Genomic DNA, 15,377 nt, shown 5'->3' with positions numbered 1-15,377 from the left:
CTCTTCTCTCTCTCTCTCTCTCTCTCTCTCTCTCTCTCTCTCTCTCTCTCTCTGTGTTTATGTTTGTGTGGTGTGTGTGTGTGTGTGTGTGTGTGTGTGTGTGTGTGGTGTGTGCTTGCAACTCTTGCTGCCTTGCAGGGAGAAGGCAATTGGACATGTGAATTAATAGACTACTTATTTATTAGTTATTTTTAAATTTCCCATAGAAGGACAATGGTACTGACTGGACATGGTGTCAAACACCTGTAACGCTAGCCTTCAGGAGTCTGAGGTCGGAATAGCTTGAGTTCACAGGCAGCCTGGGCTACATAGAAAATTCTAGACTGGTCTGAGTCATAGGGCAAGATTCTGTCTCAAAACACTGACCCCCAAAACCTATAGCAGTGGTAGGGGATTGTATTTCCCTATTTCTCTCACTGTGCTAATTGTACATGAAGCACCTAGAATGATTTCAGAAATAGAGGTTTAAATGTTTGGGAAGAGCATGTGCCCTGTTTTGTGCCCTTTCTTAGACTACAGACCTTTTCATCTTAATCCTGTATTATTGTTCATCCCTTGGCCACTAGTTCCACAAAAGGCATTAATTGTGGGTGCTTCATTGTGTAGCCCTCGGGTTTTAATACACTTCTAAGAGGGAAAATTTATCCCCTCCTTCCATGGCGCTACAATCATCCAGCCTTTAAGAATTCTAGTAAATGGACCCAGGATAGTTCCATACAGTGGCTGTATCTGGGGTGTGTGTGTGTGTGTGTGTGTGTGTGTGTGTGTGTGTAAAATCAGACACAGATATCAATTACTCGGCTACTAAGAAGAAGAAAACAGGGACATCGTGCTGGAAGTGCAGTGAATAATGTCCATAGAGAGTTGGTGGGAGCCTGGAGGCTAATTCTCTCAAGAAGGTGAAGTATCTAGATTTCAAGGTCAGCCTGGGCTACATAGTGAAGCCCTGCCTCAGGCACACACATATATAAGCTAGGCACGTTAGGTGTCATCTATTTACACACATGTACAGAGTGGATTTCGAGAGCTCTGCTGTAAAACCCATTCTTTCTTTTTTTTTTTTTTTTTTGGTTTTTCGAGACAGGGTTTCTCTGTATAGCCCTGGCTGTCCTGGAACTCACTTTGTAGACCAGGCTGGCCTCGAACTCAGAAATCCGCCTGCCTCTGCCTCCTGAGTGCTGGGATTAAAGGCGTGCGCCACCACCACCCGGCAAAGATTATTATATGTAAGTACACTGTAGCTGTCTTCAGACACTCCAGAAGAGGGCGTCAGTTCTTGTTACAGATGGTTATGAGCCACCATGTGGTTGCTGGGATTTGAACTCCAGACCTTCAGAAGAGCAGTCGGGTGCTCTTACCCACTGAGCCATCTCACCAGCCCTTGTAAAACCCATTCTTGAGCCTAGTCGCTTTCCAGAGATCCTGTGCTGGTGACTCTGCCACACCGTCCTGGTCATTCTAGGGCAGAGCTATAGCCTGGGCAAACATTTGTTCCAGCCAGAAGCACTACAAATGGCGAGATTAGTACTTCAGTAAGGACTATCCCACCACTGACTAACAGGGCTAGAGTGTTTCAAATACAGAAAAGATGTGAGGGCCACCTGCCGTGCTCTTGGGTCACCTGGCTGGTGGGATACCATGATGGGGAGGAACTAGCATCCATCCAACAAGGACAATCTGGTGGAGTCTGCCTTCACGGGCCCTGGAATAGGTTCCTGGGTGCCAAAGGTCAGGCAACTGAACTCTGTGGTTCCCACTGTCACCCCACAGTACCAATGCACTATGAGGGAAAGCCAAGGAATTCAGGAATGACGGCAAATGAATACATGCTGAAAGAATTTGATTTTCCTAAGGAATCAGGTTGTTTCCTTTTACACTCATCATTCACGTCCTGAAAACGGGAGAGTCTCGCATCTCTAAGGTGATGTCTTCCAACAGCTGACATTTCAAAGCCTGCTCCTCCGCCCCCTGCATTCCAGTGCTCGGAGGACTTTGGAGTCAAATACACCTGCATTTAGCTCGGCGCTGATTTACTTTATTATCTAAGGTCATTTTGGGGGTGGGTGGGGGGAGCTCCTGGAGAGATGACAGTGTGGGCTTTGGCTGCTGGTGCTGTGGGGATGACAAGCTTGCCACCCCTTCTCATTACACTTGGAGGGACACGGTTGTAGAAAAGGCCATGGTGATGCTCCGAGCTCAGAGCACTGGGCAGTCTCCTTGACCGAGTGACTATGGGGAAACTCCTGATGGCGTTTTTGTCTTTCTCTGCCCTGCATGGTGATCCTCCTCACATCCCTGGCTGTTGTCAGCCTAGTGTTGGTGGCTCGCTTCAGCAGTAACCAGTGACGTCACAGTGTGGCTAGTAGCAAGCGAGGATGAGGTCTTCTGATGTTTCAGGCTCCCTAGAACAGCATTGGAATTGTTTTTCTTCACTTGCATCTCAGAACTTCATTAGAGACAGAAGTAAATACTTTAATGACAAAGAACCATCTTAGAAAAAGGACAGTAATGTAAGTAAAATCAAGTCACAGAAAATTCACAAGCTGATAGGACCTCAAAAATTAAAAACAACGAAGTAACTTTGTAAGGGTATCTAATCCATGAAACAGTCAATGATCTGAAGTTATAATCCTATCCTCAGAGGACGAATCACGTGTCCGGCTCCTCCTTTCTCCATGAGAGGGAGCATGATGCTCACACACCAGCTTTCCTCAGGTGTTTCTGAGCTCCTTTGAACCCATGAAAGCTGGGTGTGGTGGCTGCTGGTGATGCCAGCGAGGGGGAAACTGAAGCAGAAACCCTGAGTTGCAGGCCAATCCGGCCTCCAGGGTAAGGCTTTGAAAACCAAAGGGTGGACCACCCAGAGACTGCCCTACCCAGGGGTCCATCCCATCATCAGCCACCAAACCCAGATACTAATGCACATGCCAGCAAGATTCTGCTGAAGGGACCCTGATATGGCGGCCTCTTGTGAGGCTATGCCAGTGCCTGGCAAACACAGAAGTGGATGCTCACAGTCAGCTATTGGGTGGAACACAGGGCCCCCAATGGAGGAGCTAGAGAAAGTATCCAAGGAGCTGAAGGGGGCTGCAACCCTGTAGGTGGAACAACAATATGAACTAACCAGTACCCCCTGAGCTCGTGTCTCTAGCTGCATATGTAGCAGAAGATGACCTAGTCTGCCATCATTGGGAAGAGAGGCCCCTTGGTCTTGCAAACTTTATATGACCCAGTACAGGGGAAGGCCAGGGCCAAGAATTGGTTTTGGAGTGTGTGTGTGTGGGGGGGAGGGTATAAGGGACATTCAGGATAGCATTTGAAATGTAAATGAAGGAAATATCTAATAAAAAATTAAAAAAGAAAATATCTAATTAAAAAAAAGTTTTTTTTTTAAAAAAAACCAAACAGAATGACCAAAGAACATTACCTTCCCTGCATAGTTTTCCTTAGACAGTTTAAATCATTGGAGGCAATAGGCAAAAAAATGAGCCACATGTGAGTCCTGTCATTACCAAACTTCGTAACACAAGAATCAAAATCCGAGCAATGAATTTGTTTGGATTTTATCAAATGCATAAAGAATAACATGTCACAAGCAAGCATCTGTGGATTTTAATCCCTCTGCACTCAGATTATGATGTCCTGGAAATCACATAGAAATGTTGACACTGCCCTGTCTTAGACTTCTGTAGCCAGCGGTCACTTCGCTAGGTGACACTGGGTGAAGGGCACAGTGTGGCGTGGCCCTGCGTGAGGAGCAATGTTTGCTGTTCGCTCTGGCTTACTTCTCTCTGTCGTGTACTCGTGTCTGTAGTTTGTAAGCACACTTGCTCACAGTGAAATCTGTGCGGCACCTGCTGAGATGATGAGGTGACGGGCAGAAGCAGGGCAGTAATCCTCTCACAGGGCACAGAAATCCTGTAACCCTGGGGTGCCGGGACTGCCTCTGAACCAGGAGACACTGGGACCCAGGGTCCTTCCTCGGACTCTCAGGTATGAGACACTTGTGCCTAAATGCAGATGACTTTGTCATCATGAGAGTAATTGTTGAAATGCCTGTTAAGTTGATTAAATAGAAACATCTGAGTGGGTGTGGTAGCAGAAGCCTGGATCCAACACTCCAAAGGCTGAAGCAGCAGGGTCTTGAGTTTGGATCCAGCCTGCGCCACATAGCTAGCTCTAGGCCAGCCTGGGCTACAATGATATTCTATCTAAAATAAATAAATAAATAAATAAATAAATAAATAAATAAATAAATAAATAAATAAATAAATGGAAAGGAAAGGAAAAAAGAAAGGGAGAGAAGAGTAAGAGATAAAGGAGAATAAAGGCAGAAAGAGGAAGAAACGGTGAGGGGTGGAAGTAAGGAAGTCGTATGGAGTCCAGTTTTCCAGGTTGTTTGAAACTCAGCAATCTACAGAAGTCATGCTACGGTTCAGATTGAAGGCACTCACTTCCCAAGTACCCGGGCCACATCAGACCCAGACAATAACTTTGAAACAAATAGATGCTCCTTTTTAGTATAACATTTCAGTTTGTACATGAGCGTCTGTTTTCCCATAATTCATTGTTATCATGTGTACCGTGCTTAAGATTACCATGAGTTTGTCACATGGACGGAAATCTAAGTTTGGCCAACTTAGCACATCTGTTTTGACATCCTTTTCCTTGAACATATGGACCAAGTTTTCTGAGAGTTGACCTTAACCCTGACCTCTGAGCTCTGAGCTCTCTCTGGGCTTTTCGCTCTGGTTGCCTGGCACCTCTAATAGAATGGTTTGTAATCCCCTAGTTAACAGAAGCAACACATGTATGTCAAGTTCTGCTTTTGTTAGGAGACAGTCACTCTGAGGTTTATCGGAACAAGGATTTGTTGTAAAAAAACCACTTATCTTTTGGCTTCTTTTAGCTACTTAGTTCTCCAAAGGTTTCTCTTTTCACCAAGCCCGTTTGTAAGCTTTCTTCTCTTACATCCCACTGAAGTGTGTGTGTGTGTGTGTGTGTGTGTGTGTGTGTGTGTGTGTGTGTGCCTGTCTGTCTGTCTGTCTGTATGTATGTCTGGTGTGCGTCTCTGTGTGTGTTTGTATGTGTGGAGGGGGTGTCTCTGAGTGTGTCTGTGTGTCTGTCTGTGTATATGTCTCTCTCTGTGTCTCTCTGTGTGTCTATGTGTGGGGTTTGTGACTGTGTGTGTATATGTGTGTGTGTGTGTGTACAAGTTTTAATAAACATTAGATAATCTGTTTTAGTCACTTGTGGTTCCTGTAGCAAATTCTATTAAACTGTTTGAGCCAAACAGCCAAAAGTTCTAATCATGTAATTCTGAAGACCAGAAAACTGAAGTGCATTATTATCACTATAACTTAAAGTACAGTCTGGGTGGCTGTGTTCTCAGTGGAGCCTCCATAGGAAGCTGGTCTCTTGCCTCCTCCCACTTCCAATGGCCTCTGTCTGTACTCCTTGGCTTTGGGCTCAGGAGCCCAGACTCTGTTTTCACATGGCCTTCTATGTTCTGTGAAAGTCTTCCTCCATCTGTCTCTTAAAGGGAGCCTGTGATGACCTTTAGTGCAGCTCAGAAAACCCAAGAGTGATTACCTCACTTAATAACAGCTTATTCTCCTGAACCCTGTGGAGTGTATGTGTGTGTGCCTGTCTGTCTGTGTCTCTGTTTATTTTGTGGTGTGTGTGTGTGTGTGTGTGTGTNTGTGTGTGTGTGTGTGTGTCTGTGTCTGCATCTTTAGTGAATGTCCTACTGACTAAGTCTTGATGTGTTTATACAGTTCAGTCGCCGCTGACCCCTTGTGTGCTCTGTCCCCCACTATAGGCCTGTGGACCTGCCCCTCAGGTCTCTTCCCCTGAGTTGCTGTTCCCTCTGTGACCCCGAGTTCACCACATGTTTCATTGTTGGAGTAATTACCATTGCACTGTTTGCCCAAAACACTTGACAGAAACAACCTAAGGGAGGAGATGTTTAGTTGAATTTCAGTTTTTAATCCACTGAGTTGAGGAAGATGTGGTGGGCTTAGTGAGGGGGAGGACATGCTGGAGGAGCCAGGGCCCAGGAAGTAACCCTCAGTAGCCCACACAAAGTGACCTAATTCTCCAGCCAGGTTCTGCCTCCATTGCCTCCAAAAATAGTGACACCAGATAAGGAACAGAGTTTAAAACATGAGCCTGTGGAGAGGTTTTAGATCAAACTTGTAACAGCTGCTTACTCTCAAATCAGAAAACGAAACAAAAATTAATTTTTGTTGTGAAATTTTCCAAGTGCAGAGAGATCTGTTTTTATCTTATGGGGACCGACTGCCTGTCAAGCAGGATTTCACTAATCTCATTCAGAAGCTGTTCGTGTGCCAAGCCAGATGAAAAGCATTGCATTGTATTAAAGTTGCAGAAATAGAGCCACTATGGAGGAGCATGTCTGTAATCCTGGCACTGGGAAACCGAGGCAAGACAATCGTGACTTGGAGTCCACACTGGCCCACAATGTGAAACCTTGTTTCAAAAGTCTGTAAAATACCAGTAGCCAAGAACTCTGCAACGTGACTTCAGGCCTATGGTGACGATAAAAGACCCCACCTCCACCAAGGGCCACTGTGTAACGAGTGCCAGGACAAACAAACAGTTCAGCCTAAAGTTTGGGTTATAAGTGGCCTGACCTGCACATAACTCGTGTCTGTGGCGAGCCCACACACACCTACTTCTAAAGTCCCATGTAAGGTAAATACGAGTAAGATATACTATACCACTACGTGTCTGAGGGCTGGAGAGAGGGTGTGATGGGGCTCAGGGCACAGGACACAGGTAGACATAACCTCTTTCCCAAGGCGACAGACACACGTATAAGTAACTATCTTAAGGAGTGTGTTTCTGTTCTCATGAGGCTGACATGGTTTCTAGTTGCTCCACCAACTCGCACCTGACATTGTTTACTTTGCTGCTTGGTGACGTGTGGTAACTTCCGCAGGAAACCAGAAGTCACAGGCTTTACTCCAATCTCCTCTGGACAGGAACTCTTCGTTCCTACCCCGGTTCCAAAATGTCTACAATTTTTCGTTTGTTTTGTTTCCATTTTTTTTTCCAAGACAAAATTATCTGTGTAGTCTTGGAACTGGCTCTGTAAACCAGGCTAGACTTGAACTCTGAGATCGATATATGTGTTAAAGTCAGTTTAGAACAGTATTGTTTGTGAAGGGCAGAAATCATGGGTATGGATAGGCATAAGATACTCTGCTTTCAGGAAGTGAAAGTTCATTCTGAGCCAAGCATGAGTAACCACAGCCTGTAAACATGGATGTCAATTACCTTGTGTGGCATGTCCCTTCATGGGGGAAGGTGACACAAACTCAGTATGCGCGGAACAGGAAGCAAGGAGTCCATGTGTGGATGAATATGTAGGTGGCTCATCACGGGTGTTCACATTAAGGCAGAAAACCTCTGGGATTAGAAGTCCTCTCTGTCACCTTCTACAGGGCTGGTGAAGGCTAGATGAGTCAAGTTTAAGGATGCCTTCTGGGAATACTATGGGAAAGCTAAGAGGACATTGCATCAGGCACACAACAGTTAGTAGCAAATAGCTATTTCAAGCATTGCTATTATTCTGCACACGCAACCTACGAGCTGCATGCATGAAGGTCGTCTAAGGAAGTCTGTGGATATTCTAGATAAAGCACACTGACGATAGCATCACAGTCTCATTGTGAGCACAAGAACAAAGCCTAAGGGAGAAAACATGGAAACTTTATACATCTAGTCACTAAAACTACATATTTAAATTTTTGTAAAGTTTTCTTCCTAAGTCCAACCATTTGTTTATCTCTGGAACATAAAAGAGAAAAATGAGTTTGCTTTTGAAATTTATACTTGCTCTATTTCTGCCTTTCCAGTAAGTAAAAAAGATCAAGAGAAAAAAAAAATCATGAGGTCTTTTATGGATTCCAGGTGTGGAGGTAGTGACCTGTAATCCTAGTATGTAGGAGGCAGGAGAATCACTATGTCCATGGCAGCCTGAGCTTATAGGACCTTGGAAAGGTGTTATTTAAAACTTCTCTGGACTTCAGTTTCTTCGTATACAATGTACAATAGAACAAGAAAGATCTTAAAGTGCAAATTTGAGTCACAGAGACTCTCAGTAATTCTTAATAACATTTTCTTTTAGTTTATGATAGTTTTCTTTGTGTTAGATGAATTGTCCTTTTCATTTAATTAATTAATCAAAAGAATTGAGACAGTATCTCCACGTAGCCCTTCTGTTGTGCCTCCCAAGTGCTGGAATGTATGTTTCACTACCTTCGACTCCCATTAAGTTCAGAGCTCCTCAAGGCAATTGCCATGGTTCCCTGGGTCTAGCCTTGCACATGGTAGATAGTTAAGAAGGATCTGTAGGGTTTTTTCTTCTGTGCCCGGAGTTGCTCTGGGAGAGAGCTAGGCTCCCAGGAGAGCAGACAAGCCTGTGAGCACAGGTAATACCAACACTGCTGCTCAGAGGGACAGGTCCAGAACCCTCAGGACACAGGAACCAAGGAACGTCCTGGGACAAGAGCCTTCTGGTTTCCCTCTGTGCCCGAAGCTGATCCTGTGCCACAGGAGAGAGCTGGTTTCCCAGGCGTTCCAACACGCCTGTGACCACAGGTAAGACCACTACTACTGTTCAAATTCTTGGCCACACACAAACACTCAACCACCAACATCAAAATAATAGGGAGTAACAATCATTGGTCATTAATTTCTCAGCATCAGTGGACTCAGTTTGCCAGTAAAAAGACATAGGTTAGGATCCTATACCACAGAGCTCCATACCCAAATACCACCAGGAGAGAGAAGGTCTCCCAGGAGTGCCAACACACCTGTGAGCACAGGTAAGACCACCACTTCTGCTCAATTTCCTGGCCAAAGAAGGACCTACCCAGAGGTACCAGGACACAGGAACCAAGAAACAGCTGGGGGCAGGATCCTTCTAGCTACCCTCTGTACCCCCAGAACTGAACATGTGCCACAGTTCTCCATACCCAAATTCATCCCGAGAGAACTGGCCTCTCAGGAGTACTGACACACAAGCATGTAGGAGGAACAGGCCACAGTCAGAGACAGCAAAACCAGCTAACACCAGAGAGAACCAGATGGCAAAAGGCAAGTGCAATAACATGAGCAACAGAAACCAGTACTACTTGGCATCATCAGAACCCAGTTCTTCCACAATGGATATTCCAACACACTAGAAAACCAAGACTCTGATTTAAAAATCACATCTCATGATAATAATAGAGGACTTTAAAAAGAACATAAATAACTCCCTTAAAGAAATACAAGAGAACACAGGTAAATAGGTAGAAGACCTNAAAGAGGAAACACAAAATCCCTTAAAGAATTACAGGAAGACACAACCTAACAGGTAAAGGAATTGAACAAAATGATCCAGGGCCTAAAAATGAAAATAGAAATAATAAAGAAACCACAAAGGGAGACAACTCTGGAGATAGAAAACCAAGGAAAGAGATCAGGAATCATAGATGTAAACATCACCAACAGAATACAAGAGATAGAAGAGAGAACCTCAGATTGAGAAGATACCATAAAAAACATTGACACAACAGTCAAAGAAAATGCAAAATTCAAAAAGCTCATAACAAAACATCCAGGAAATCCAGGACACAGTGAGAAGACCAAACCTAAGGATAATAGGTATAGAAGAGAGTGAAGATTTTCAACTTAAAGGGACAGTAAATATCTTCAACAAAATTATAGAAGAAAACTTCCCTAACTTAAAGACAGAGACGACTATGAACATACAAGAAGCCTATAGAACTCCAATTAGACTCGACCAGAAAAGAAATTCCTCCTATCACATAATAATCAAAACACCAAATGCACAAAACAAAGAAAGAATATTAAAAGTAGTAAGGGGAAAAGGTCAATTAACATATAAAGGTATACCTATCAGAATTACACCAGACTTCTCACCAGAGACTATGAAAGATATAAGATCCTGGGCAGATGTTATACAGACCCTAAGAGAACACAATTGCCAGCCCAGGCTACTATACCCAGCAAAACTCTCAATCACCATAGACAGAGAAAACAAGATATTCCATAACAAAATCAAATTTACACAATATCTTTCCACAAATCCAGCCCTACAAAGGATAATAAATGGAAAATACCAACAGAAGGAAGGAAACTACACCCTAGAAGAAGCAAGAAAGTAATCTTTCAACAAACCCAAAAGAAAATAGCCTCACAAACTTAAAAATAACATCAAAAATAAAAAGAAGCAACAACCATTATTCCTGAATATCTCTTAACATCGATGGACTCAATTCCCCAATAAAAAGACAGACTAGCAGACTGGATATGTAAACAGGACCCAGCATTTTGCTGCATACAGGAAATGCACCTCAGTGTCAAAGACAAACACTACCTCAGAGTAAAGGGATAGAAAACAAATTTCTAAGCAAATGGTCCCAAGAAATAAGCTGGAGTAGCCATTCTCATATCAGATAAAATCGACTTTCAACCAAAAGTTATCAAAAAGGATAAGGAAGGACACTTCATACTCATCAAAGGAAAAATTTACCAAGAATAGCTATCAATTATGAACATCTATGCTCCCAATGCAAGGGCACCCACATTCATAAAAGAAACTTTACTAAAGCTCGAAGCACACATTGCACCTCATACAATAAGAGTGGGAGACTTCAACACCCCACTCTCATCAATGGACAGATCATGGAAACAGAAATTAAACAGAGACACAGTGAAACTAACAAGTTATGGACCAAATGGATTTAACAGATACCTATAGAATATTTCATCTTAAATCAAAAGAATATACCTTCTTCTTAGTATCTCATGGTACCTTCTCCAAAATTGACCATATAATAGGTCACAAAACAGGCTTCAACAGATACAAGAAGGTTGAAATAATCCCATGCATTCTATCAGATCACTATGAATTAAAGCTTGTCTTCAGTAGTAACAAAAACAACAGAAAGCCCACATACACATGGAAGCTGAACAATGCTCTACTCAATGATAACTTGGTCAAGGAAGAAATAAAGAAATGAATTAAAGATAGTTTTAGAATTTAATGAGAATGAAGGTACAACATACCAAAACTTATGGGACATAAAGCAGTGCTAAGAGGAAAATGCATAGCTCTGAGTACCTCCAAAAAGAAACTGGAGACAGCATACACTAGCAGCTTGACAGCACATCTTAAAACTCAAGAACAAAAGGAAGCAAATTCACCCAAGAGGAATAGACAGCAGAAATAATCAAACTCAGGGATGAAATCAACCAAGTAGAAACAAAAAGAACTATAAAAAGAATCAATGGGCTGGAGAGATGGCTCAGTGGTTAAAAGCTCTGATTGTTCTTCCGAAGGTCCTGAGTTCAAATCCCAGCAACCACATGATGACTCACAACCGTCTGTAATGACATCTGATGCCCTGTACTGGTGTGTCTGAAGACAGCTACAGTGTACTTACATATAAATAATAAATAAACCTTAAAAAAAAAAAGTATCAACAAAACCAGGAAGTGCTTCTTTGAGAAAATCAGCAAGATAGATAAACCCTTAACCAGAAGGCACAGAGACAACATCCAAATTAACAAAATCATGAATGAAGCTGGGTGTGGTGGCACAGGCCTTTAATCCCAGCACTCCGGAGGCAGAGGCAGGTGAATCTCTGAGTTCAAGGCCAGCCTGGTCTACAGAGTGAGTTCCAGGATAGCCAGGGCTGCATAGAGAAACCCTGCCTCAAAAAACAAACAAACAAAAAATCATGAAAGAAAAGGGAAATATGACAACATAAACCGAGAAAATTCAAAAAATTATCAGATTCCACTACAAAAACCTATACTCAACAAAACTGGAAAATCTGGATGAAATGGACAATTTTGTAGATAGATACCGAATACCAAAGTTTAATCAGGAACAGATAAACTGTCTAAACAGTCCCATAAGCCCTAAAGAAATAGAAGCAGTCATCAAAAGTCTTCCAACCAAGATGGGTTTAGTGCAGANTTCTATCAGACCTTCAAAGAAGACCTAATACCAATACTCTTCAAACTACTCCACAAAACAGAAACAGAAGGAACACTACCCACTTCACTCGATGAAGGCACAGTTATGCTGATACCAAAACCACACAAACGCCCAACCAAAAAAGAGAGCTTCAGACCAATTTCCCTTATGAATATTGATGCAAAAATACTCAATAAAATTCTCCCAAATCTAATCCAAGAACAAATCAAAATGATCATTCATCAAGATCAAGTATGCTTTATCCCAGGGATGCAGGAATGGTTCAGTGTAAGAAAGTCTATCAATATAATCCACTACATAAACAAACTCAAAGAAAAAAAAAACACACATGATAATTTCATTAGCTGCTGAGCATTTGACAAAATTCAACATCCCTACATGTTAAAAGTCTGGGAAAGATCAGGAATTCAAGGCCCATAATAAAAGCAATATACAACCAACCAGTAGCCAGCATCAAACTAGATAGAGAGAAACTTGAAGCAATCCCACTAAAATCAGGGACTAGACAAGGCTGACCAATCTCTCCCTATCTATTCAATATAGTACTTGAAGTTCTATCTAGAGGAATTAGACAACAAAAGGAGGTCAAAGGGATACAAATAAGAAAGGAAGAAGTCAAAATATCACCATTTGCAGATGGCATGATAGTATACTTAAGTGACCTCAAAAACTCCACCAGAGAACTCCTACAGCTGATAAACAACTTCAGCAATGTGGTCGAATATAAAATTAACTTAAGCAAATCAGTAGCCTTCCTGTACTCAAAGGATAAATAGGCTGAGAAAGAAATTAGGGAAATGACACCCTTCACAATAGTCACAGATAATATAAAATACTTTGGTGTGACTTTAGTCAAACAAGTGAATGATCTTTATGACAAGAACTTCAAGTCTCTGAAGAAAGAAATTGAAGAAGACCTCAGAAGATGGAAAGATCTCCCATGCTCATGGATTGACAGGATTAATATAGTAACAATGGCTATCGTGTTGAAAGCAATCTACAGATTCAATGCAATCCCCAGCAAAATTCCAACTCAATTCTTCTTAGAGTTAGAGCAATTCTTAAATTCCTTAGGAATAACAAAAAATCCCAGGATAGTGAAAACTATTCTCAACAATAAAAGAACTTGTGGGGGAATAACCATGCCTGACCTCAGGTTGTACTACAGAGAAATGGTGATAAAAACTGCATGTATAGTGACAGATCAATGGAATAGAACTGAAGGCCCAGCAATGAACCCACATCTATAGTCACTTGATCTTTGACAAAGTAACTAAAACCATCCAGTGGAAAAAGACAGCATTTTCAATAAACAGTGCTGGTTCAACTGAAGGTCAGCATATAGAAGAATGCAAATCAACCCATTCTTATCTCCTCGTACAAAGCTCAAGTCCAAGTGGATCAAGGACCTCCACATAAAGCCGAATACACTGAATCTAACAGAAGAGGAAATGGGGGAAAGTCTCAAACACATGGGCATAGGGGTAAAGTTCCTGACCAGAACACTAATGGCTTGTGCTCTAAGATCAAGAGCTGACAAATGGGACCTCATAAAATTGCAAAGTTTCTGCAAGGCAAAGGACACTGTCAGTAGTACAAAACAGCAGCTAAAAGATTGGAAAAAGATCTTTACCAATCCTAAATCTGATAGAGGGATAATATCCAATATTTACAAGGAACTCAAGAAGTTAGACTACAAAGAACCAAGTTACCCTGTTAAAATGGGATACAGAGCTAAACAAAGAATTCTCAACTGAGGAATATTGAATGGCTGAGAAGCACATAAAGAAATGATCAATATCCTTAGTCACTAGAGAAATGAAAATCAAAACAACCCTGAGATTCCACCTCACACCCGTCAGAATGGCTAAGATAAAAAACTCAGGTGACACCAGATGCTGGTGAGGATGTGGAGAAAGAGGAACACTCCTCCATTGCTGGTGGAATTGCAGGCTGGTACAACCACTCTGGAAATCAGTGTGGTGGTTCCTCAGAAAATTGGACATAGTACTACCAGAAGATCCAGAAATACCTCTCCTAGGCATATACCCAGAAGATGTTCCAACTTGTAATAAGGACACATGCTCCACTATGTTCATAGCAGCCTTATTTATAATAGCAAGAAGCTGGAAACAACCTAGATGTCCCTCAACAGAGAAATGGATACAGAAAGTGTGGTACATTTACACAATGGAGTAAAAACAATGACTTTAGGAAATTCACTCGCAAATGGATGTAATTTGAAAATATCCTGAGTGAGGTAACTCAGTCACAAAAGACTGTATGTACTCACTGATAAGAGGGTACAAAAGTTTGAAATACCCTGGATTTAATTCACAGACCATATGAAGCCTAAGAAGAAGGAAGACCAAAATGTGGAGCAGAGAATGAAGGGAAGGCCATCCAGAGACTGCCCCACCTGGGGATCCATCCCATATACAGTTGTCAAACCTGAACGCTGTTGTGGATGCTGGGAAGTGCTTGCTGTTATGGCTGTCTCCTGAGAGACTCTGCCAGTGCCTGACAAATACGGAGGTGGACGCTTGCAGCCAACCATTGGACTGAGCCTGGCGGTCCCCTATGGAGGAGTTGGAGAAGAGCCTGAAGGAGCTGAGGGGGGTTTCAGTCCCATGGATGGAGCAACAGTGTCAACAAGCCAGACCCCTTAGAGCTCCTGGGGACTGGACTACAAAACAAAGAATCCACATGGAGAAGCCCATGGCTCCAGCAGCATATGTAGCAGAGGATGGCCTTGTTGGACATAAGTGGGAGGAGAGGCCCTTGGGCCTGAGGGTGTTATCAATGCCCCAATATGGGAGAATGCCGGGGTGGGGAAGATGGGAGTGGGTGAGTGGGTGGGTGGGGGAAGCACCCTCATAGAGGCACGGGGATGGAGATCGGGTAGGGGATTTCTGAAGGGGAGACCTGGAAAGGGAAAAACATTTGAAATTAAAAAAAAAAATTCCATGGCAAAGGACTTTGAACGCAGCTTCCACAGATGGAGGAACCCAGTGAACCATGGTAACCCAGGCTGGGTTTTTATGTTTAACTCCCCTTTCTACAGAGCCCAGATATTGTATGACATAGTCAGCAGAAAGGACAAAGCAGGATCTGTGCTTCTTTTTCAGGGGACCCAGTACAAAAGTGTCCTGCAGATGCAAGGCAGCGGAGCGCCCCTGCTCTGAGAAGGCAGTGGGGTCATCTCTGTTGGAATTTCCTCTCCCTCCTCTTTAGATGCTAGGGTTACCTTCACAGATCTGCACTGTGTAGTCACACAATAACCCTCACCTTTAATTAAACACTATGTGCCAAATATTTAAAAGGAGGAGGAGGA

The 15,377-nt window shown here is 42.8% G+C and overlaps 1 protein-coding gene across 2 annotated transcripts in view; it reads left to right on the top strand.

Moving 5' to 3' along the window:
* The first annotated feature begins 3,842 nt into the window (after window positions 1-3,842).
* Fabp12 (fatty acid binding protein 12) overlaps window positions 3,843-15,377 on the top strand; it is a 62,975-nt gene continuing 51,440 nt past the window's right edge. For both annotated transcript variants that reach the window (XM_029537817.1, XM_021196717.2), the window contains exon 1: window positions 3,843-3,993. The gene's annotated coding sequence lies outside the window, so the exon portion shown is untranslated. The remainder of the gene's footprint in view (window positions 3,994-15,377) is intronic.

The sequence above is a fragment of the Mus pahari genome, chromosome 4, assembly GCF_900095145.1.
Source record: "Mus pahari chromosome 4, PAHARI_EIJ_v1.1, whole genome shotgun sequence".
Lineage (NCBI taxonomy): Eukaryota > Metazoa > Chordata > Mammalia > Rodentia > Muridae > Mus > Mus pahari.
Note: the sequence above shows the minus strand (reverse complement) of the source record. Positions and strands in the feature narration are given on the sequence as shown.